The sequence below is a fragment of the Armigeres subalbatus genome, chromosome 2 (assembly GCF_024139115.2).
Source record: "Armigeres subalbatus isolate Guangzhou_Male chromosome 2, GZ_Asu_2, whole genome shotgun sequence".
NCBI lineage: Eukaryota > Metazoa > Arthropoda > Insecta > Diptera > Culicidae > Armigeres > Armigeres subalbatus.
Window position 1 is genome coordinate 248,281,398 of NC_085140.1, and position 23,171 is coordinate 248,304,568.

Sequence of the window (23,171 nt, forward strand, 5' to 3'; positions counted from 1 at the left end):
CTGGCAGCTAATTAGTTTCTATTTTCATCGTGTCCCAGTTAAACTCCGCCAAGGCAAAACAGTAATTGAGACATTTTTTGGATGTTGTGTTTAAAAAGTATGATAAAAAATGCCTAACGAACCTTTAAGTTTGGCATCTTGGATAGCAACAAGAATGCATCAGAACACTTCAATTAAGTTATCACAAAATGTGGCTTTCAGAATGTCGCACATGTCCTTAATTGAATGTAAGTTATGTCATTTTTCAACATTACTTTACGTATACCGTAAAGCTTGTTATTTTCCCAAACCATCCACAACGGATGGAATTTATATAGCCCCAGGATCCGAGAAGATTGAGATTTGCTCCGTTTGGGGCGTTCCATGAAATCCAGCATGCTCGTCGAAATAAATCGCTTCCCAAATCTGCACAGTCTTCCACTTGTCACCATCGTCCCGAAGCATCCACACATTCGACACCCATCAGCGCCAGACTCGGTTCATAAATTTTGGGGAACGATTAAGTTTTATGCTGGATGCATATCCTTGGCTTTCGGGAAGATTCCAGGAATTTGGTGATTCGTTTCTGTTGCAACGATCCACAGCGCAGCGCAGTCATTCAATCACGCCGCTCGAGCCCGACTTGCTCGCAAAAAAAAATATGACCGAAAAAGCATCATAATTTAAAAATTCTTCCACTCTTGGGGAACCTGCAGTTTTCCCTTTTATGGGCAGAGCCTTCGGCTCTGTTGCATGGCTGTTGGCGTGCTTCATGCACTGCACCCCGGAATGAAAATGGAAAGGAATATCCGAGTCGCGGTCGTGGCAAAAATAAAACCTTCCACGCATGGTTATATAAAAAAAGATCCGAGACGCTACATAAGGGCGTATCCGTTGTATTGTGTCGTCTTAATTCCAGCGCGCAGAAATGCGATTCCTCCCCGGGTGGGGCCCGCTTTGTTGTGGCGAGATTCGGCTGCCGCCGCCACCGTCGCCATCGTCGTCACCATGCTGATCCACGCGCGTCAAAGCCCAAGGTTTGCGTTTGTCGAAACGAATTCAGTTCCTCGCAGCCGATGGGAATTGTGCCATAAACCATTAATTATACTGTGTTTTTTTTTGGTAAATGTAATATTCGTGCAATTTTATTTTTTTGTGTGCGAACCGTGGAATGATTGTTGGGAATGGAAATATTTGACTGACCTTGAGGTGTGTTTTTAGCAGGCATTGCTATATCATATCTGTGAGCAGGATATATTCTTTGCTTGCACACAGATATTATCCCTATAATCGAAGAGCACTATCGAAAAATATTATAATTTGAGCATATAATGATGATCAGAATACCCTACGCAGTTCTGGGTTTGTACGCGTTGCGAAGCTGTTGCTATAATAAATGCTGCGAAAAATTGTTTCTCCAATGACAAACATAGCACTTTGTTTACTGAACGGATAGATAATAGAGGTCAGTATCCCATCATTTTATCAGTATCTTTGCTTGAAAGATCGAAAGATGGGATCGTTTGCAATGCCTGGTTTTTAGAGTAGGGTTCATCGCTTGCCATGACAGCTATTGAAGTCTGTCCTGTCCATTGGGCAGTGATTTGGCCACGATTCAATTATAATCGTTATAAAAAATATATTCAGAAACATGTCCATTTGATCAGATGTCTTTTTGACTAAACGAATAAATCCAAGAATAATTCTCATCTCACCCACGGTAATACGGTGAAATGTCCCTCAAGTATTCCTATGCCAAATGGTTGTTTCGACCTCACAAAAAGGGATTCTACTTCCGTCTGAAAGCTGATCAGAGTTAACGTAAGTAGAATAGCATGTTAGTTAATTTATTTTGTAAAAACTTGAGGTAATGTATTTTTCAATAAAGGAGTCAATATTGGTGAATAGAGGTTCAAATCTAATCAGCCATCTAATTATTTTATATACGCCCCAAGATTGAAAAATGTGACAATTCCCTCTATATAATCTAATCTAGACGATCTAGATGTTGCCGTATAACCTCAATATTACGCAATCTTCAACCGCGCACCATATTGGGAATCTTGATTCGTACCGAGCATAAATAGCTTTGTCACGGAAATTTCGTTTTTGCTGCTTCATCGTATACCTAGACACTGGCTGGTCTGAAAAGATTACGAGATAATTCTACTAAGGCTGATTGATGGCCTGAAATGATATGAAGTTAATTGTCCATCAAATGTCGCCACTCTGTCTAACGCCAAGAGTCCACTCGATGTCAACCGGTCACTTCCCAGAACTCCGCACATACAGAAGCTTACTTTTGCATGTTTTGCGTCAGTGATCGTGCCAGAATTACCGTTCGCTAACAAACTGATATTCAAATATTTACGCAAGGTCATTCTTATTAGGACCCATCACTACACATCGGTAGTCGGGGAAGCAGACCCCTTTGAAACTCATTTTGTTTTGATTGGTCATATGAAGCCAATCTGCAGCAGCAGCAGCCGACGGACCGTCAAAGAAGAGGACGTTGATCGCGAGTCCAGCTAGACCAGCCAGCGGCTACGTATCACATCATTGGATGGCCTATAACTCAGCAGGAGTGAGATGACTTTTCGATTCGTTCCATCACGACTACGGTACAGAAGCGCCTTTTGTTGACCGGGGCTATAATTCCGATTCCCGTTAGAATCAGTTCGTCATGAGTTAGTGAGTTTTGTTTTCTCGGTCGCGCGGAATCTCGGTTACAACATAGTGATTAGAATGTTGCTTATCGCATGGCATCCGGCCGCTGAGAGCCTTTATGCTAATGACTTGAATCAATAATTTGTTGGCCGCGATGACGGCATTGCTATTTGGATGCGAACTATCGTGCGCTATCTACAAAGATGCTGACTATCTGCACTGGATAGGTAGTCGATCACCTTTCGAGATACGTGTCTTGGTTTGAGGGAATGCGATATCGGTATTATATAAAAATGAAATGGTCTGTGTTAGAATCCGCATAACTTGAAAACGGCTGGATATATTTTCTTTATTCATTAAGCAGATAGGATGTTCATTACAGTTTATGATATTTCATCGTGCGAACATTACGAGTAAAGTTGAGTAAATCGTGGAAAATTAAATTAAGATTCGTTCACAACGCGTATTCTCGCTTATGGCTACGGTCAACTAGTTGATAGTAAAAATCGGTTATCTCACGCTTAACTTTTCAAAAGAACCTAAGTAACATATTTTCCATGAATTAATTTGAATGATTGCGCTATTCAAATTAATTCATGAAAAAAGTTACTTAGTTAAGTTATACGAGATAGAGAAACTGCATATATATATATATATATATATATATATATATATATATATATATATATACTGCCGCTAACCGCAAATCGAGCACATCTGTATATGGCGTCCATATACAGATGTGCTCGACTTGCGGTTAGCGGCAGTATATCCATTTTACACAATTCCGAGGAAACAACAAAAACTGTTTTTGAACAAATTGGTTACGAATCTTTCGATTTCATCCATCAATAGTTTTCAGCTAAATTCAGCAATTTGGGGCACTTCTAGTTCGAAAACTGCAAGCAGTACTCCATAATAGCTTTTCAAAGTGCGTGCACATAAGTAGTTTCTAAAACAAACAGAAATCATACATTTCTGGACAAAAATTGTTTACGTATTTTTAACCAGAATTCATATTTTTTTGCGAGCATTAAAAATTAAAAAAAAGCATTATGGCCAATGTCAATGTTGACTGTTTCTCAAACAAACGGTTCAAATAGAAAACAGTATTTTCATTAGTAGCCTAGGGTAAAAGTTCCGATAGTCGTTGGTGATCCTATTTTTGCGGTAGTATGGTATACTAAAAACTTACAAATCAAACACAGCAACCTACATTGCCAATCAATAGACCTGTGCAGGAGTTCATTAAGGTCACTCCTGACAGAATCCAAGTTTCAAAGTGCTCGCTTTTTCGGAGGCCCACCACTCGATACGGAAGCAATGCACAACTGTCATTTTTTTCACGCATGCTGCGACGCAGCAAAGTTAAATCAACAAAAATGACAGTTGTCCGCCGCCTCCGTATCGAGTGGTGTGCCCCCGAAAACGCGAGCACTTTGAAACTTGGATTCTGTCAGGAGTGACCTTAAATTCACTCACCCGATGGATTTTGACATTTGAGCGGGTCGTCCACTCGACTAAAAGTTCATTTTGCGTTCATTATGCGACCCGCTCAAACGTCATAATTTCTTGGGGGAGTTCATTTTGCGTTAGTCTATTAGTTGATCAGTCAGTACCTGAACCTCGCCAAAACATTTAAATATCCTCAAAATACCTCAATATTTTTCCGTATGTGCACCAATAGTTGCAGTAGTGTTCCTATAGCTGCGGATACATATCAAAGGTAAGTGGAATTAGAATTGTTATTGTTCTGGGGAAATGAAATAATAATCAAGTAGTGTTAGAACAGTTGATTCGAAAGTATAAGATTGCTAATGTCTTTTCTGTACGCGTGACTAACATCTAGGATACTTCGACTTGGCAGCCAAAGTACCGGAACTACAAGTGGCAAACCGATGTTGGTGATGAAACCAAACATGCACTACAACATGATGCATTGAAGCTTGTTGAAGCATAATTTGTCAAAATAATTTAAATGATTACAGAGCCACTAGCGTTCTAGTAGGGGAGACTGGGTAGACTTGATCCCCTTTTCTGATTTCCGATGTATCACAGCCAACAATAAATAAACATACGCGATTTCCACACAGACTCTCTAAGAAATATAGTATTTAACTTTACTGATGTATGACAGTCCTTAAATTTTTGTTGTTATTGATACACAATCGATTTTGTGGAGTGCTGTCAAAAATCGACTTTTAAAATATTCGGGGGAAATTGATCCCTCTTCAAAAACCTTGCTTTAATAAAATTAGAAAGGTGCCCTCAGATTTTTTAAATATTTTCTTTCAAAATACACAGAATTTTCAACTTGCTGTGCATATTCATGAACGATTTTTGTTAATGCATTCAACAGCACATGCAATTTTAAAATTTGAGGAGACTTGATTTTCTTTCTATGATATCTACGCAATAAATATTTTTTTCGAACCAAACCTTCATCAAATCTGTCAAATCTACAAAAAAATAAGAGGCCTGAGAACAGATCTATATTTTTTTTTAATTTTTTCGCCCATTTTTTTGTATGGGTGACTAATCAAGTGTCCCCATATTGAGGTAATAACTTCAAGTCCAAATATCCTAAAACTTTGAAGGAGTGTTGACGTCAGAAATCAGAAAAACCTTGATCTCACTTGATCGGACGAAGTTTGCGTTTTTCCATACAACTGCGCCCCACTCTAATATATATTTTTTTAAGATAACCATTATTTTGGGTTTGGATGAATTTATGGGAAGCACATTATTTATCGACTATTTCGACACTCTTAGTAGGTCAAAATTAATCAAATTCGTTATGTTCTCTAAGATAGCATCAGCTGTTGTATATTGTCGGCAAACATTTGGAACCAACAGTATTTCAAGACTGATGGTAAATCGTTCATAAATAACGATAATAGCAATAAATAAAACGACATGAAACACCCGATAGAATGTAGATGAGACTGGATAGAATGTCATTCCGTTACTTGAGTACGCAAATCCAAAAATAAGATTTCATTAGATAAACAGCATCGAGACTTAAATTGAATTGGCAATTTATGCAGTAGTTTGACATGGGAAACTCTATCAAATACTTTATAGAAATCTATTATATAAAAGTAAAAAAACAACACCTTGTTTGTCAACGCACTGTTGTAAATCATCGTATACTTTAACGAGTGTTTAAGTGGTATTATGGCTAGATCTGAGCCAGACTGATAAGGACTTAAAGGATTAAAACGTTGCATATAACTTTGAACTTGAAGCTTTAGAATTTTCTCACACACCTCAGAGAGCGAACCCAAAATATTGATTGGATGGAGATTGTTCAAACCAGTTGCAGCAGGGGGATTATTTTCGCAATCTTCCATGCGTGAGGCAATCTAGTGGTTGAGATGAATAAATTAAGGAGATAGGGTAAGACGGTATAATATGCCCCCCCTAAAGCAACTCCTTGATAACTTTTTACTTTTCAACGCAATTTATGCAAACTTTGTGTTATTTGGTAGTCCAGGAAGTCGCAAATGCATTGCCCGTGAGTAGTCGTATAAAAATATTACAGGTAACACGTAATAAAGATTTTTTGAAAAGTCGTGAAAAAATGAATTTTAAAAAGTGCCTGGGCAATACGCCCCACCTCAACCAAAGTCATTTAATAGCCCTTCATTAGTATTTTATCAATCCCATAATAAAAAGGCTACAAATCCTTATGCGCTTGACATTAAAAAACCAACATAGGTTCATTCAAGCAGATATGAATAACATTTCAGTATTTTCCATACAATTCGGAAGCAACTGTTGCAGGCTCGCTGCGCTTGTGTCCAGTTGGTAAGGGCATATCGTCCTGCCTACACTGGGGCGTTTTGGCCAGTGAAACATGTTTTCAAAAATCGTTACATTTTTGAAGATGGAAGCAATTTTATATCATATTAACCACTAAAGCTTAGTATGCAGTTCTCAAGGAAAATGCTCAAGGAAAATTTGATCTTATTACCAAAGTAATTGTGACATGGTGAACGTAATTAAACAAGTAGGCGTAATTGAACGAGTAGCATTTTCTGAGCTCATTCGGTCAGTTTGGCAAAATGTCATCAAACAGGTGAATATAAATAATAAATTTAAGAAAATTGTATTTTTAATGCATTTGTATATCTTTCAGGCATCGACCGTTTTGGATGTAAAAAAGCTGCCTCGAAAAAGCAGGGAAGGTGGAATGCAAAATCCCATGCAGAAAAACTTCTTGAAGGCAGAGTTGAAAACGAATGCATTGCTTGGTGCGTTGGCAATCATTCTTCATTGTTTGGACTACAGCTGGATGTTTGTAGAACGAGTTTGAAATTGTTGAAGATTTCCCTTGTGAATAACTATTAATTCGTTTAATTTTTGCAGTTTGAAGATTCTGCCAGAGAAGATAAATTGTTCGTCAAATTCTCAATATGCCGAGAAAAACTTTTACCGTTTTTTTTTTTCAAATTAATTGATATAAAGATGTTCAAGGTTCCGATACAACTCAAACACGCTTTCAGTAGAGCTGTTTTCAGTCAAGCTGATGCATTTTCTCTGTTATTTGTGCACTTTTCCTGAACCGTGCGAGAATTCCTTAGTATTAGAAAGCCATTTCCGTAAATAGAAAACCTTCACTCGTTAAAGAATGTTTTGCCAAGCTGTGCGTTCGGTGATTTCTCGCATGACATGTAGTGAATTTGTCTCAGTTCTTTTCACAATCGCCGTCCACTAAAGGCACAATATTTGAGCCTCACCAAGCTCTATCACTTCAGCGATTTTTTTCCTACCCATCGTCCAAGAATGCATACAAAAATAATGATTATTTCAATGCAACGTCACCTACCACTTCCTTCTAATTGCTAGCTGGTTGTCGTTGCATGTCGCCCCTAATTGGTAACGTTTCGGTATGTTAAGTTTTTCCGTGTTGGTTCCTGCCAATCACCTGACCCTGATCCGCCGAGGCAGCCATCGTCGAATTTATCGCTCTCCACTATCGAACTTTGTTCGCTAAACGTTCCAATGACTCTATACTGCCAAATTCGTCTGGATCTTCTTTATTCATTTTTATAATCTCCCGCAGACGGAATGATTTTTTCAATTCTGTTTGCTCCAATTGCAGCTTCAACTGCTCGAATTCCAGGTCATCCCGCGCTTTTTTTCTACTGAGGTACTAGTTTTGTCTTCCTGTTCGGGTCGTTTAAAGGTTTAGGTCTTCATAAGGCTGGATTTTCTTTGCCCAAAATTATTAGAGTCTAAAAATACTTTTATTCGAAACCATGTGTTCCAAGTCGAGTAGAAGCGAAAGTCATTTCTGGTTAATTAACACTCCAACAGCCAAGCATGCCAAACAGTCAGAACGCTATTATCAAATCGTAAATACCTAACTCAACCGTTATTAAACCGTTTTGAACAGTTTTGTGACTAACAAATTTTCCCGTCTTTCAAGATTTATCTGAGACGTTAATACCTCCGATCGGTCCAAAAATGACATTTCTGGATCTCAAGACATCGGAGCATATATTTCATATGAATTGCGTGGTTGTTGCTGACAAGTTCAATGTTCATGTTGATATTAGTACCTAGGATATTTTGGAAGTTTCCGTCTTCTAAAAATTCATTCAGGAGGACAAAACCATGTTGTCACAGATCATATTATTACACAACTCATCCGATTAGTGGAGCTAGTGTATATAGGAAGGGGCCCTTCTTGGCCGTGCGGTAAGATGCGCGGCTACAAAGCAAGACCATGCTGAGGGTGGCTGGGTTCGATTCCCGGTGCCGGTCTAGACAATTTTCGGATTGGAAATTGTCTCGACTTCCCTGGGCATAAAAGTATCATCGTGTTAGCCTCATGATATACGAATGCAGAAATGGTAACTTGGCTTAGAAACCTCGCAGTTAATAACTGTGGAAGAGCTTAATGAACACTAAGCTGCGAGGCGGCAATGTCCCAGTGGGGGATGTAATGCCAATGAAGAAGAGTGTATATAGGAATAGTATAAGAAAGTTACCATCCGTCGCAAATCAAATTATTTTTAGAACTCATCCGCTAGTTTCTTCTTATATGAATGGCTCTACATTCCAACTGGAGCATTTTCTCAGTTAATATTTGAAAGCTTATCTAAGCCTAACATTGCATGAGCATATACGAGAAATCTCTCAGCAACTTCTTGGGAGTTTCCCACATTCTTCATGAAAGAGGAAATTCTCCAGAGCAGTTTCTGAGAAATAACTCGAGGAATTTCTGGGGGATTATCGAAACAAATTTCCGGAGGCATTTTATGAGAAGTTTCCAAGGGAATGAGGGATTTCTGGAGAAATTTCTGTAGGAGCTCGTGGATGAAAAAGCCAGAGAATTTCTTGAAGAATATGAGGGGAAATTTGTTTAACCCACCGTTACCAACCCATCTTTTGAATATGAAAATAAAAATCTTTTTGGCTGTAACTTTTTAGTCTTTTAACATTTTTTATCACATTTTTTGCCAAAATACCATTTACCATGAAAATTACCTGGAGTTTTGTTGGATAATTATTCTGAATTTGCAAAGATAATTCCTCTGGTTTTTAAAAAAAAATTCCTTTGAATTTCCAAACAAAATACCAAAAAATTCTCCTCAAATATCAAGGGAAAACCTCCTGAAACTCCGAAGGAAATTCCTCTGAATGGTTTGATGAAAACCCAAAATTAGATAAATGAATTACAAAAAAAATAAATAAAATGGAACTCATTCGGAACTTCCTCCCGACATTCCTTCGAAAATTCCTCCAATACATCCTTCGGGAGTTGCTACAGGAATTCCTTCGGAAGTTCCTCCAGGAATTTCTCCGAAAATTCCTCCTGCAAATTCTACCGAACTTCCTCCAGCAATTCCTTCGAAAGTTCCTCCAGAAATTCTTTCAGAAGTGCCTCCAGATTGCACCGGAAGATCATCCAGAAATTTTTTCGGAAGTTCATTCAAAGATTCCTTTGGAAGTTCCTCCAAGAATTTATTCGGAAGTTCCCCCAAAAATTTCTTTGGTAGTTCCACCAGGGATTCCTTCGCACGTTCCTACAGGAATTCCTTCGAAAGATTCTCCAGGAATTCCTTCGAAAGATCCTCCAGGAATTCCTTCAGAAGTGTCTGCGAAAGTTCAAAGAAGATTGCTGCGAAAGTTCATCCAGAAATTCGTTCGGAAGTTTCTTCAGGGTTTTCTTCGAACTTCCAATTCCTGGAGGATCTAGCGAAAAAAATTCTAGAGGAACATCCGAAAGAACTCCTGGTGGATCTTATAGGGATACTTCCGTAAGAATTTGGAGGAACTTTCGGAAAAAAATCTTGAAGGAACTTCTGAAAAAAACCTTGAAGGAACTTCCGGAGGAAATCCTGCTTTTTAGAAGAATTCATCCGGAAATTTTTCCTGAAATTCGTCTGTAAGTTCCTTCAGGAATTTGTTTCTTCAGAAATTCATCCGGATGTTCCTTCAGGAATTCTTCGGGATGTTTTTTCAGGGATTCCTCCCAAAAATCCTTAAAAAAATCCTCCGGAACTTCCTTCAGGGATTACTCCGGAAGTTCTTGCAGGAATTCCAACAGAAGTTCTTTCAGAAATTCCTCCGGAAGTTTTTTTAAGGATTCTGCCGCAAATTCCTTCAGAAATTCTGCCGGAAATTCCTTCAGGAATTCCTCCAAGAGCTCATTCAGGAATTCTTCCGGAAGTTCCTCCAGAAATTCCTCCGGAAGTTCCTCCAGAAATTCCTGCGGTAGTTCCTCCAGGAATTCCTGCAGAAGATTCCTCCGGAAGTTCCTCCAGGAGTTCCTTGGAAGTTCTCCAGGAATTAATCCGGAAGTTCCTCTTGGAGTTCCATCAGAAATTTCTCCAGAAATCCCTCCTTAAATTCATCTGAAAGTATCTCCAGGAATTTATTCGGAAGCTCCTCCAGGAATTCCTCCGGAAGCTCCTCCAGGAATTCCTTCGGAAGTTCCTCCATGAATTCCTTCGATAGTCCCTCAAGGAATATCAGCAGAAGATTCCTCCGGAAGTTCCTCCAGAACATTTCTCCAGGAATTCCTCCTAATGTTCCTCCAGGAATTCCTCCTAATGATAAGAAAATTATTTTGAGCTTTTAAGTGGAATGTCTTCACTTGTCATAAGACGAGTTAGTACAATCCCATTGAATTCCACCACTTAATTGTATCTTGACAGATACGTATTTCGACCTCAAATGTAAGGCCGTCTTCAGTGTCTCGTACTTGACTCGACTTGAAGAAAATGATCGCAGCTTACACTATTTATACTATGCGTAGGTATAATAATTTATCTAGGTACTTATCTAGTTACATTTACTACGGTGTTTACTTCTACTCGCTTGTTTCGCTTAATGCTTAGGTATAAACTTATAGGAATTCCTGCGGAAGTTCCTCCAGGAATTCCTGCAGAAGTTTCTCCAGGAATTCCTGCGAAAGTTCCTCCAGGAATTCCTGCGGAAGTTCCTCCAGGAATTCCTTCGGAAGTTCCTTCAGGAATTCCTGCGGAAGCTCCTCCAGGAATTCCTGTGGAAGTTCCTCCAGGAATTCCTGTGGAAGTTCCTCCAGGAATTCCTGCGGAAGTTCCTCCAGGAATTCCTCCGGAAGATCCTCCAGGAATTCTCCCGGAAGTTCCTCCAGGAATTCTCCCGGAAGTTTCTCCAGGAATTCTCCCGGAATTTTCTCTCGGAATTCCTCCTGAAGTTCTTCCCGGAACTCGTCCGTTTCTTCAGGAATTCCTAGGAAGTTCCTCCAGAAATTTATTCGGTAGCTCCTCCAGGAATTCCTCCGAAAGTTCCTCCATGAATTCCTTCGATAGTTCCTCAAGGAATTCCTGCAGGATATTCCTTCGAAAGTTTCTCCAGGAATTCCTCCGGAAGTTCCTCCAGACCATTCCTCCAGAAATTCCTGCTGTAGTTCATCCCAGAATTTTTCCTGAAGTTCTTCCCGCAATCCTTTCGGAGGCTCCTTCCGGAACTCCTCCGGAAGTACCTCCAGAAGTTCCTTGGAAGTTCCTACAGGAATTCATCTGAAAGTTCTTCCGGAGGAATTCCTGGAGGAGCTTCCGGAGGAATTCCTGGAGGAGCTTCCGGAGGAATTCCTGGAGGAATTCCTGGAGGAACTTCCGGAGGAATTCCTGGAGGAACTTCCGGAGGAACTTCCGGAGGAATTCCTGGAGGAACTTCCGGAGGAATTCCTGGAGGAACTTCCGGAGAAATTCCTGGAGGAACTTCCGGAGGAATTCCTGGAGGAACTTCCGGAGGAATTCCTGGAGGAACTTCCGGAGGAATTCCTGGAGGAACTTCCGGAGGAACTTCCGGAGGAATTCCTGGAGGAACTTCCGGAGGAATTCCTGGAGGAACTTCCGGAGGGAATCCTGGAGGAACTTCCGGAGGAATTCCTGGAGGAACTTCCGGAGGAATTCCTGGAGGAACTTCCGGAGGAATTCCTGGAGGAACTTCCGGAGGAATTCCTGGAGGAACTTCCGGAGGAATTCCTGGAGGAACTTCCGGAGGAATTCCTGGAGGAACTTGCGGAGGAATTCCTGGAGGAACTTCCGGAGGAATTCCTGGAGGAACTTCCGGAGGAATTCCTGGAGGAACTTCCGGAGGAATTCCTGGAGGAACTTCCGGAGGAATTCCTGAAGGAACTTCCGGAGGAATTCCTGGAGGAACTTCCGGAGGAATTCCTGGAGGAACTTCTGGAGGAATTCCTGAAGGAACTTCCGGAGGAAATCTTGGAGGAACTTCGGGAGGAATTCCTGGAGGAACTTCCGGTGGAATTCCTGGAGGAACTTCCGGAGGAATTCCTGGAGGAACTTCCAGAGGAATTCCTGTAGGAACTTCCGGAGGAATTCCTGGAGGAACTTCCGGAGGAATTCCTGGAGGAACTTCTGGAGGAATTCCTGGAGGAACTTCCGGAGGAATTCCTGGAGGAACTTCCGGAGGAATTCCTGGAGGAACTTCCGGAGGAATTCCTGGAGGTACTTCCGGAGGAATTCCTGGAGGTACTTCCGGAGGAATTCCTGGAGGAACATCCGGAGGAATTCCTGAAGGAACTTACGGAGGAATTCCTGAAGGAACTTCCGGAGGAATTCCTGAAGGAACTTCCGGAGGAATTCCTGAAGGAACTTCCGGAGGAATTCCTGGAGGAACTTCCGGAGGAATTCCTGGAGGAACTTTCGGAGGAATTCCTGAAGGAACTTCCGGAGGAATTCCTGAAGGAACTTCCGGAGGAATTCCTGAAGGAACTTCCGGAGGAAATCTTGGAGGAACTTCGGGAGGAATTCCTGGAGGAACTTCCGGTGGAATTCCTGGAGGAACTTCCGGTGGAATTCCTGGAGGAACTTCCAGAGGAATTCCTGTAGGAACTTCCGGAGGAATTCCTGGAGGAACTTTTGGAGGAATTCCTGGAGGAACCTCCGGAGAAATTCCTGGAGGAACTTTCGGGAGAATTCCACAGTAAGTTCCTTCTGGAACTTCTTCGAATGTTCTTCCAGCAATTACTTCGGAGGTCCCTTCAGAAATTCGTCCGGAAGGTTGTCTCATCGATCGTTTGGAAGATCGTCTTCAGGAACTCTACAGGAATTTCTTGGGAAGCTTCTTCAGGCGTTTCTCGAGAAAGTTCCTTCAGAACTTCATCCAGGATCTTCTATAGAAGAAAATGGATTCCTTTAGAGATTCTTCCAGAAGATCAGCCAGAAATTCTTTCGGAGGTTCTACAAGGAATTCATCGGAAAGTTCGTCCAAGAATTCATCCAGAAGTACCTGCACGAATTCCTCTAGAAGTGTTTTCAGGAATTCCTTGGGAAGTACCTTCAGTAATTCCTCGGGATGTTTCTCCTGGAATTCCTTCGGAAATTTCAAAAGCAAATATTCGGAAAAATCTTCCAGGAACTCCTCGGGAAGTTCAGGAACTACTTAGGAAGCTCCTTCAGTAGTTTTTCCTGAGACCGACCAGAAATTCTTTCGTGACTTTCTTCGGGAACTGCTAGGGTAGTTCCTTCAATAGTTTCTAGCAGCAAAATACGAACCGATTTTGTTGCTGTTACTCAAATGTGACCGATTTCAGGTATATGTAGAGGTAACAGAAACCTACATGCCACATGTGTGATCCTCGGGTAAGGAAGTTCTTCCAAAAAATCCTTAAAGTATTCCTCAATCCAGCTTCCGGGAATTCTGCCGGAAATTCCTATAGATATTCTATTGCGAATTCAACTGGGAATTCTTACACAGAAGTTGACCAATAATTCCTTCAAACACTTCTTAAGAATTACCACAACAATTCCCCCTTATAATTGGTTCTAAGATTTTTTGTAGAAAACCCTAAGGAAATTCCTCTGGAAATTCATCCGGTTATTCCCCCAAAAAAATTTCAGGAACTTCAAAAATTTGCGTTGCGTTCAGGATCTCCATTGGAAATTTAAAAAATCTTCAGGTACTTCAAGAAATGTTCTCAAAAACTCCTTAGGAAATCAGAAATGCCACCAGAAATTGTTTAAGAAATTTCCACGAAAACTGTTTTCAAAGATTGTATCAGAAATTCCTAATGCTGTTTCCCCAAAAATCCCTCAGAAAATCCTTAAGGATTTATCCCTGGGAAAAGTATTCAGTAATTTCCTGGAATATCCTAAAAAAGTACCTCCGGAAATTCTTCCTGGAGTTCTGTCACCTGTCATAAGACGAGTTTATACCATCCCATTGAATTCCACCACTTAATTGTATCTTGACAGATACGTATTTCGACCTCAAAGGTAAGGCCGTCTTCAGTGTCTCGTACTTGACTCGACTTGAAGAAAATGATCGCAGCTTACACTATACTTACACTTACACTTCAAGTCGAGTCAAGTACGAGACACTGAAGACGGCCTTACCTTTGAGGTCGAAATACGTATCTGTCAAGATACAATTAAGTGGTGGAATTCAATGGGATGGTATAAACTCGTCTTATGACAGGTGAAAACATTCCACTAAAAAGCTCAAAATAATTTTCTTATCAAAATGGAGTTCTGTGTTTTTTCTAGCACGAACTCTTCTAGGAATTCCACAAAATTCTCCGAGAAAAACCATCAGGAACATCCACTGAAATCACTTCTACATATTCTCTTGGGAATTTCTTCAAAAATTTATATGAACATTCGTTTTGAAATTCTACAGAAATACTTCTAGGTTTTCTCCAGTAAAAGTTCCAACAAATTGCTTTTTCGAGTAGAATTCACAATGGAATTTTCAGGAAGTAATCTCGAAAAACCCTGGAAGAGTGTTGAAAATCAGGGAAAATTCGGAAAAGAATAACTAAGACAATTGAAACTTAGCTCAGCTCTTCGCGGTGGTAACGATCAAGTAAAGATTGCGCAGGGTGCGAGTCTGCACTGTTAAATTTAATAAGCCGCCAAATGGGGTTGCTATAGCTGAAAAGCCGTCGTATGTAAAGTAAATAGGTGCGCTCCAGAGCAATTCAACGGCGGCTGATCGAGATGATAACGATCTGCCCGGTAAAAATCGTTTACTCATTAATGGGTACTTTTTGTCTGCTATCTCTTTCTCTCTGCTGAAAAATTTACCCATTTTGGAAGAATAAGTGGATTTACTCATTTAAATGAGTAGATCCACTTATTCTCTCAAAATGGGTAAATTTTTCAGCAGAGGGAAAGAGATAGCAAAGAAAAAGTACCCATTAATGAGTAAACGTGTTTCTCCGTGTGAGTGTTTAAAACTTTGCGATAATAGTTGGCATATTTGACAAGGTGAATACTGGACCATGTACAATGCGTATATTATGTACTTGAAAAACAAGAGAAAACCCTATCAAGTGGCCCTTAGCTTTCGGCCATCCTTGGCCGTGGGGTAAAATACGCGGCTACAAAGCATGAACAATGACCATGAGGGGTTGATTTATCTTCGCATGCGCTAATCAGATCAAGCATAAGTTCACCCAGCAAGTGCACTGCCTGTAACCGCATGTTTTTCCCATCTTTGCTGGGCTTCCTATTCATATGGGACAGATATGCGATTACAGGCAGTGCAGGTCACAACAGCATCTGTTCGCCTGATCATCGTCCGAGTTAGTGCTAAAATTGTGAGCCTGTGAACTATAGTTCTTCGGGAATTCAGCGGGTTGTCGCCTGCCTTGCCAGCCAGCACTTAAAAATATAAAGCAACGAATAATTAATCAACGAGATGATACGAACCCGAACAATCCCAGAAATCACAGTGACGATTAGGGACCAGTTATTAGAAGATCGGTACGTACAACTGCTAATCGCTTAACTTCATCACCTGGAAAGCACATTTGCTGATGTACTGAAGGAATGCGAATTCGTCATCGTACCACAGCAAGAAGTGTGTTGGAAGGGGTAAATGGTGTGCATGTTTGAAGCAATCATACCATTTACCAGAGACTACGAGAGCACATGCGAGCTGGGCTGGGAACAGCTTTCATTATTGATATACAGGTACACTGTGGAAGCTCTGATGATGATAGAACATTATACACGCAGCCCAAATGCGAGTACGACAGTGGCTCAAGCTTCGCCATCAAAATTTCCATGGGGTATTCGAACGTTCAAGTTTGCCAGGTGGAGTCAGTGCTTTTTGGTTGAGAACGGCCTAATTGACTCCGCTGAATCCAGGAACTTGCGCATTCGCAGCACCGGCTTCCAACATTGCTTCCCGTATCACTAACTTGAAGATCACCATTGACGAAAAAATTACGAAAAAATGGCGAAAAAATGGTAGACCTGAAATTAATCGCAAACAAAATAAACAGAATGGACAAGAGAAATCAAAACGTCATTCTACTTGCGGAATAATGCATCAGTGCATTATTCCGCAAGCGAAGACGTCAGTCTGTGTTTTCTTTACTGAAATGCGCCTGCTATTGCCTAATTATTCGATTTCCTTGTGAGCTCCGTACTATTCAAGGAATGTCAGCAGCAGAATCATTCCTTGACGGCTACTTGTCCTATCTATTTGCACAGTACTTTAGAAGTCCATACCACCCTTAAGAAAAGTAATTTTGTTGCCCAACTGAGTGTTCCAGTGCAAGTTTTGCGGACAGTATGCCAGAGTCGCTCCAGAATGTTCAGCAAACAAACATTAAAAGTTACATCAAAACTGTGACTTTTTGTATTTTGCAAATATTTTCATTATGTAATACAAAAATATTCCCATATTCACATAGGATGATGGTTTTACAAATATTTATAGGTACCAACTGAATATGTCCCTTAGTTAGTTATAGTTTTCTAGAAATCAGAGGGGGGCGCTTTGGCCAGGTGGGGCGCATTATACCGTCTTACCCTACGTTATTGGTGTAATTAGGGCCTGTAGCATACTATATGTAACATCCTAATTATACAGTAATAAATCATTTCAAATAGACAACCAAATTAGCATTGATAAGGAATTCCCAACTTCTCAGATTTACCAACGTTAAATTGCCAACGTCTGGAAAAACCCCTTTACCTTCTCAGGCAGTAGATAAAACACAAACAATCTTTTTACTATCAAGCGAAAACGCACTGCGACCTTTCTTCCAACTGTCGTTAAAATAAACCCAAACACAACGGTATGCCGAGGCCAGAAGCAATAAACATCATTTACCTGAATAAGCATCATACAGTATATTGTTAAACAACCACCTACCTTAAGAGAAATGTGTAAACATAGTATATAAGAGAAAATAAAGATGATGCGACGACGATTCGTAAACTCCAAGTTAACCAAGACGGACACGCTGTCCGTTTGTGTTCTTATTCTAAAAATCACTTCCCTACTGCTATAGGAAAACTATCTAGTGAATAAAGATAGTTTATGGCGACCGTGACAGGACGTAACGTGCAATTTTCGGACCTAATCTAAAACAGTGAAAAAAAAAGTGAAGTGAAGCCACCAAGAAAACCAGTGAAATGGGTTGGTTCAGCACTGAGAACTTTATCAACAACCATGTGGCAGTAGAGGAAGTAAAGATAATAGCGATCGTGCTCATCGTCCTAACTGGGATGCTAATCGCATACTTTCTGTTTCGCGCATACAACAGTCACGTGAAAGCGCAAGTGCAAAATGTAGCAAAACGTGAAATAACCCTTAATAACGTGAGAACGCTATAAACCAGAGAGCGTATGCAATATAAGAAAAATAACAAACTCGCATGTGGAACGCGCGGCTGCTTGCCGCCTATGGTGACATTGACATTGATAGTGCTATGTTGATTGCGTTATGAATGTGGATACAGCAGAAGTGAAGTAAAATTAAGGACGACCCGCGATGGAACAGCAGAGGTGAAATAAAATTGGAGACGACCCGCTATGGACTAGCTGAATAAACCACGACTGAGTTATCAACATCGGTCGACGCAACGAGACATGTGTGGATCAACAAACTTCAAGCTTGGTAACAGCAACATTATCAACGACAAGGGACACTACGACGAAATGGTATGTCTGGTCTAAACATTACTAAATAAGCACACTTTTAGAGCAATTTAAATGTTTTTATCTGAAATTATATTCAATGATATCATGCGAAATTGTAATAAAAGCATCAACTAAGTATCTAAACCTTCTCCCTTACAAAAGAAAAAAGAGAACAAGTTCATATATTCTATCTTTGTGTATTGAAAACCTGCGAAGGAATGTGTTATTTTAAAATGATCAAATGAATAGACTCAGGGTAATCGAAGATAGTATAAAGAAAGAGCATTCCAACTTGGTAAAGAGTAATAACCGACCACGTTCTTTACAAGGAATTACGGAGAAAACAGAAATTTTGCAAGATCTTTTAAAGGAATACAAAACCATCTTAAGTAAATTTGAACACAGACTCAATAAAAGGAATGGAATAACGAAGTAGAAATATACCAAGCATTGAAAATAAGATTTGAGAAGAGTATAACAATTTTAGAAAATACGCCTGTTCTTCGGAAAAGGCATACATTGAAATCAGTAGCGAATACTATCATTTTTTGCAAACGTTTAAGTGGAAACGTAAAAATTCAGGATAATACACCAGTTATTTGCAAAAGGCTTTGCAAATCTTTTGATAAAAACCAAAAAGAAAATTCATTAGTCATCATGCCTTTCGATATTAAAGAGGCGACAGCTATTGTGCAACCTTATAACGGTTCACATGATGGACTAAACACATTTATTGATTCGGCCAATCTCCTAAAAGACATAATCGAAGCAGCAAACTTGCCAACAGCAATAAAATTTTTACGTACCAGACTAACTGGAAAAGCACGACTAGGTCTCCCTGACAACTTTGAAACTATTGATGATTTGATTGCTAATGTAAAGTCAAGGTGTGAAGTAATAGTAACACCTGAAAATATACTAGCAAAATTAAAAGCTACTAGGCAGAAAGGAGATACGGACAACTTCCTTAATGACGTCGACTCCCTGTGTAGTCAACTTCATGCAACTTACATAGTAAGCGGAGTGCCTGACGACGTAGCAAAGAAGATGGCTACCAAAGCAGGCGTCGAAGCGCTCACAGCCGGAGTAATTAGCCAGGAAACAAAACTTATTTTGAAAGCCGGAAATTTCACAGATGTGAAACAGGCAATTCAAAAGGTTGCTGAAAATACGAATAGCAGCACCAGCAACTCCCAAATACTGAATTTTCATGCCAATAGGCCGTTCGATAGGAATCAATTCGGTAACAATCGAGGACGAGGGAACAATTACAATAACAACAACGCTAATCAGCGAGATTATCGGAATAACAATTACAGACGCCAACAACTTAGAGGTAGGGATAACTTTGGCGGAAACTTTCAAAGAGGTCATGGATCCTCTCATTATCCCCACCACACACAATCCAATCGTCATAATCGAGGCAGAGGAGGACATAATTCCTTCCGTCGTATCTATGCAACCAACGTAACAACAAACCCACAGATCATGCAACATCAAATGATACAATCTCAACTACCACAGCCCCAACCAGTATCCAACAATAACTCTTTTTTAGGCAATTTGGCACCCCAAGCCAATATGGGAGAATATATGCACTAAATATAAGTGCAGCCAATTTCATAAACATATTTGTTGGTATGACAAATACAATATGTTCATTTATAATTGATAGTGGAGCCGACATATCAATCATAAAAGTTGATAAGCTCCTACCACAACAAATAGTTGACAGAAGCAAACATTATCGAATAACTGGAATAACGGATGGTATAAAGGAGACATTAGCGGAAGCAATTACCCCACTAAAGTTTAACAACGGTTTAGTAGTTAATCACAATTTTCAATTAGTGGAACCTAATTTCCCCATTCCAACCGATGGAATACTTGGACGCGATTTTCTGACCACTTTCAAGTGTACCATCGACTACGAACATTGGCTACTAAGCTTCAAATTTCAAAATCTGGAAATAGCAATACCAATCGAAGATAACTATAACGGCAATATTTTAATTCCCGCAAGATGTGAAGTTATACGAAAATTACCAAATTTTAATATCAAAGAAGACACTGTAGTGCATTCACAGGAAATACTTCCCGGCATCTTTTGTGGAAACACTATAGTTTCTGAACAATCACCATACGTAAAATTAATAAATACCACCGAGAAGCAAGTACTTATACCAAATTTTAACCCGAAATATGAACCATTGAATCAATATATAGCCATTAAAAACAATCAACCTAAAAGTGTAAGCAAATTGAATCGTATACAAAAGGTCATTTCACAAATCAATCTCGACAAGGTACCCCAATTTGCGAGAAATAATCTTCAAGCACTTATCACTGAATATGAAGATATATTCAGTCTACCCGATGAGAAATTATCCACGAACAATTTTTATAGCCAAAAGATACATGTCAATGATGAAATTCCCGTGTATATTCCTAATTACAAAAATATACACTCACAAAATGGAGAAATGGAAACCCAAATTCAGAAAATGTTGGATGACGAAATAATAGAACCATCTATTTCACCATACAACTCCCCAATATTGTTAGTTCCAAAAAAATCCGATAATGATGCAAAGAAGTGGAGATTAGTTGTCGATTACCGGCAGCTAAACAAAAAGGTGTTAGCAGATAAATTCCCACTACCACGCATCGACACAATACTTGACCAATTAGGAAGAGCCAAGTATTTCACTACACTCGATTTGATGGCAGGGTTTCATCAAATAACATTAGATGAAGACTCTCGAAAATATACAGCTTTTTCATCAGCATCCGGACATTTTCAGTTTACAAGGTTACCATTTGGTCTAAATATAAGTCCAAATAGTTTCCAACGGATGATGAACATAGCAATGGCTGGTTTAACACCAGAACATGCTTTTGTATATATTGACGACATCGTCGTGGTAGGATGCTCAGTCAATCACCATTTTGACAATTTAAGAAAGATATTTGAACGGCTTAGGCACTATAACCTCAAGTTGAACCCAATCAAATGTAATTTTTTTCGAACCGAAGTGACCTACCTTGGCCATAAGTTAACAAGCAATGGCATTCTCCCTGATGATTCCAAATTTAAAGTCGTGGAAAACTTTCCCACGCCTACAAATGCAGACGAAGTACGTCGATTTGTAGCATTCTGCAATTATTACCGCAAATTCGTTCCGAATTTCGCGAATATAGCTAAACCCTTGAACGATCTATTGAAAAAAGACGCAAAATTTATATGGCTTTCAACACACAACGAATCATTCAATAAACTGAAAAGGTGTCTAATATCACCTCAAATTTTACGATACCCGGATTTTACAAAAGAATTTATAGTAACTACCGATGCTTCAGACGTAGCTTGCGGAGCAATACTCTCGCAACGCTATGAAGAAGGAGACTTTCCAATTTCATACGCCTCTAAAAGTTTCACAAAAGGCGAACGAAATAAACCTATTATAGAGAAAGAATTGACCGCCATTCATTGGGCGATCGATTATTTCAGACCCTACTTATATGGACGAAGATTTAAGGTTCGTACAGACCATCGTCCTTTAGTTTATTTATTCAATATGAAAAAACCTACCTCAAAGTTAACTAGGATACGGTTAGATTTAGAGGAATTCGAATTTGATATAGAATTCGTTCCAGGCAAAGCAAACGTAGGTGCCGACGCACTTTCACGAATAATTTTAAAATCTGAGGAACTTAAGGATTCGTCAATCCTATTTGTAAATACTAGGTCTATGATAAGAAAACATGGGTTAAAGCAAGCCGATTTAATACCTCAAAGAGTATCACAGCCACATACGCAGACTGATCACCTGGTTGTGTGGCAAACTGAAAATCCTTCTGAGGTACAAAAGCTTCTGAAACTTGATTGTGTGGTGCACCACAATCAATTAACGATAACATTATTAAATCATAACAGTAGAAAAATACTGAAACAATTCACAACAATATTTACGCGCGATAATGGAAGTCAAGCCCTCGAGCTTGCTCTTCTAGAACTGATGAAATATATGAAATTTTACAAAAGAGATAAGCTAGCATTGTCAATGGAAGATGAAATTTTCAAATTTATCTCTTTACATACACTAAAGGAAATCGCAAACAATGCCATTTCCACGTATGAGATAATACTCTATAAACCCCGACGTTTATAGAGGACGAAGAAGAAGTTAATCAAATTTTATTTCAATATCACATGACACCTACGGGAGGTCATGTAGGACAACATAGATTATATTTGAAGCTTAGAGAAAATACAAATTTAGAAATATGAAAACCTAATATCCAATTTTGTCAAAATTGTGAAAATGCAAAATTAATAAGGTAATTAGACACACGAAGGAACCAGAAGTAGTCACAACGACCCCTTCTAAACCATTTGAAGTACTTTCAGTAGACACTGCAGGTCCACTGACAAGAACTAACAATGGAAATCGATATATTTTGACAATACAATGTAATTTAACCAAGTATGTTGTACTCGTACCAGTACCTACGAAGGAAGCAGCAGTATTAGCCAAAGCACTGGTATGCAATTTCATTCTAATCTATGGATCATTCTTGGAAATCAGAACTGACCAAGGATCAGAATATAATAATGAGGTTCTGGAACGCATTTGCAAATTATTGGAAATAAAACAAACATTCTCGACAGCATATCACCCACAGTCCATTGGAGCATTAGAGAGAAATCACAGATGTTTAAACGAATATCTGAGATGTTTCACTAATACTCATCAAACAGACTGGGATGATTGGGTAAAATTTTACGAATTCACATTTAATACCACACCCCACACGGAACATAGCTACACTCCTTATGAATTAGTATTTGGCAGGAAGGCAAGATTGCCGCAGGATTCTCAAAATTTGAATTCCGAAATTGAACCATTGTATAACTTTGAACAATACAACGCAGAATTAAAATTTCGACTCCAAAGTTCAAACAAAATAGCAAGAGAAAATTTAATAAAAAATAAACAGAAAAGACAAACCATAGCAAACACAAATATAAATCCAATTATACTACACCCTGGAGATAAGGTATACATCACAAACGAAAACAGGAAAAAATTAGATCCTTTTTTTATAGGTCCATAC

General features: G+C 39.4%; 1 protein-coding gene and 1 long non-coding RNA gene across 2 annotated transcripts in view; one reads left to right on the forward strand and one right to left on the reverse strand.

The window, feature by feature from the left end:
* The window catches only part of LOC134212048 (uncharacterized), a 472,480-nt gene that overhangs the window by 268,870 nt on the left and 180,439 nt on the right, over positions 1-23,171 (reverse strand).
* On the forward strand, positions 6,685-7,000 carry LOC134216146 (uncharacterized). The gene is made up of 2 exons (XR_009980521.1): positions 6,685-6,727; positions 6,788-7,000. It is a non-coding gene; the product is annotated as an uncharacterized LOC134216146 (long non-coding RNA).